A 2,977-nucleotide genomic window follows, 5' to 3' on the forward strand; every position below is an offset into this window, starting at 1 on the left:
CCGACAGCTGGATAAATGTGTATCTATGTATGGCTCTGCCTCTACTCCTGGGGCATCCTGCTTCTGTGTTCCCGTTGTCTGCGCATCTTCTCTCTCTCTCTGCGGCTGAGTGGGAGGCAAAGTAGCAATTCATCATAGAAAATGGCGGAAGTAATCGCCCCCTTATATGGGGGGGTGTATGTCTCTTATTTGGGCATCAATTAAAACCAAAAAGCGACATATGATAATGCAACTTAAAGCGAAATAAAGTTGGATAAAAGTCATCAGCTAAATCCAGGACACTCTGCCGTTTAATAGACTAAAGCCAAGAGCGATAGTCCCCTTTATGATCTTTCACTGCTTAACCGCAGAAGGACACAACTATAACCATCAAATGACACTTGCCACACACAGTCAAGGATCCGCAGTGCTGCCACATGCCTCTCAGCGACATGGAAAACGCATCTCCCAATCAACATAAAGTGCCCAACAACAAACATGCCACGTTTTACAGCCACCAGAAGGGAGGGAGGGAAAGGCCAAACTCATCATCAAACTCGGCGCTAAGAGTCGGGCATTTAGTTAATTTTAAATGCTGATTAGCGCAGTTTAGAGCGCCCCAAAAATGGAGGCGGAGAACGCCCCTTAGAAGTCAAGTGCTCCAGAGACCCGCACAAGACCCGCAACCAAATGCCCAAGTGGAAGAGCCAGCATATGTGTGAAGGGTAAATTATAATTTTATTATCATTACCAGCGGCGAGTGTCTTATCAGCAAAGTTTTACGAGGCCACAGATCGCATAGGGGTCATGTTCTACTCTCGCCGTTATCCTTGCCAAATGAAAATAAACTGTAGCTTAAAATGTTTACGATGCGTTGACGACATCGTCAGGGGTCTGAGTGGCTGTCTGTCCGTGTGGGTTTATGGCCGCTTTTATGCGCTTTTTATGCTTCATTCCTAACCTCAATTTAATTGTTTAGCCGGTGACAATCATTACCCCTCAACATATGTACTCTGGCAGACAGTGGCAGACCGCCTGCCTGGCTGTCTGAGTTTTACGACTCCAAGGAGCTGTCAATTTGATGTCCTCAATGTGCCATTGACAAGGCGCAATCCCTCCCCTCACCGCACACCCATCATTGTTGTAATAAAAACATGAAGATTACACTTTATGGCCATGACGAACTTAGCGGAAGTTGTAAAACACTCAAGTGTAATGATGCCAGAGCTTTGCATCCGACTTTCCCTTCTAGTTTTGGGACTGCCACTGCGGGTGTGAAAACTAACGCCCGGCTTTTCATTCTCAGCTTCCTGTGCGCCCACCGAAGGACTCGTTTTACGACTCTACTGCGATTTACGATGATAACATCTTCGATGCATCCAGTCGCTTATTATTTTTCTATTACATTATAATTTACAGCATTTGATGGCTGAATTTTTACGATCATTAAATGGCGATGCACAGATTTGTCATTTGGCTTGTTAAATAAAGCGCAAAATTTACAGGTTGTCAAGAACGGAATCTGCCATCTCCCCACTTCAGCCCTGACTCCCGGACAGGCAGTCGTAAAATTTGGCCAAAAAGCATTGAGCTATTTGTGCTGCTTCTTTTTTTATAGCCCAAGCTGTTGGATAACAAAATGTGGTCGCCATCCATAGCCTTGATCCCTTTTCTGGCCAGGGTCTTGAAGGTGTAAAAATGTTCTTGCCATTACTGTTATTGTTTTTACTACCGCTCTTACTGTTCTGTGCTGTCTGTATCTCAGTCGTGGGTCTGGGGTCCTTGCGATTCCTTGGCGCTGTTTATTCAAGCGCGAAAATGGATTCGTTTTTTACGACTTGATTATTATGACTCCGACTGCGTTTGATTACAAATATTATACCAGAGAATGGCCCCCCATTTTATTTCACTTTTTTCTTGGTTTTGTTTTTGTGTTTTTGTTTTTTTGTAGTGCTGCTCACTGGAGTTGTAAATGGTTTTGGTTTTTGATTTTGTCGAGCCATTTGTAGCTTATGTTTATTAATGAGCCATCGTTCAGTGCAGGCGATGGCAGAACCAGAGCTTGAAAGAACAAAACCCAGATCAAACTGCAGTCCCAGAGCTGGCCAATGTTCTTGACTTTCCTTCAAGTGTCTCCCAAATATTTGCTTGATTAAATTTTGCGCACTGCCCCGCCTGCAATCTCGCCCATGGCCAGGACAATGAAGCTGCCCCAACACTCAGCAGTCACTTTGGTATAAAGAAACAATTTTCCTTGGCTTCTCTGGGAAAAAGTGCAATAAAATAAAATTAAATCTGCAATTTTGAGGTTTTTGTGTGGGCCATAAAAAGTGTCTGCAACTGTGGCTGTGTCTGTGTCTGTGTGAGTGTCTGTGTTGGCTTGGCTGTCTGGACCGAGGTCTTACCTTTGACCCACCTAAATGGCAGCCATGCAAAAACTTCTGCTTCAACTGCAGCTCTTGATTAAAAATTGAAACAACTTTGTGAAGTCAAGGAACCTTTCATGGGGGGATTTCATCAAAAGATGCTCAATATTTTTCAGCAGAAAGATGACTTTAAAGAAGGGGAACTACTGGCTTAGTCCACGGCTACGGCTACGGCTACGGCTAATCAATGCAGAGGCAGCTAAGCTGAGGGTACCCTTTTGGCTACGCTGCTTCGCATAATTTGGCTTCGGAAAATTCCGTATTCAAATTCCAAATTCAAATTTGCTCACGCTGATAAGGCCGGAAAAGCGGTGAGGTTGAGAGAACTCCTTCGAGAGCAACGCCTTCAGCTTATCGGGCAAAAGATGAACAGGAGCAGGAGGAGCAAAACTAGAGACAAAGGCTTGGGCTTGGGCTTGGGCTCGGGCTTGGGCCCTGGATGAGTGATGGCCGCCTCGACGCCCGCGAGCAGGCTTTTGGTATTTTATACGCTACCTAACAGATAAGATTACCTAACCCCCGGCCCGGGCTCGGGCTCTCATCCACCGTTTCTTCGAAGAGCCCTCCCCGCT

Source organism: Drosophila persimilis, unplaced genomic scaffold (assembly GCF_003286085.1).
Source record: "Drosophila persimilis strain 14011-0111.01,24,50 unplaced genomic scaffold, DperRS2 tig00000000-arrow-pilon, whole genome shotgun sequence".
NCBI classification, from domain to species: domain Eukaryota; kingdom Metazoa; phylum Arthropoda; class Insecta; order Diptera; family Drosophilidae; genus Drosophila; species Drosophila persimilis.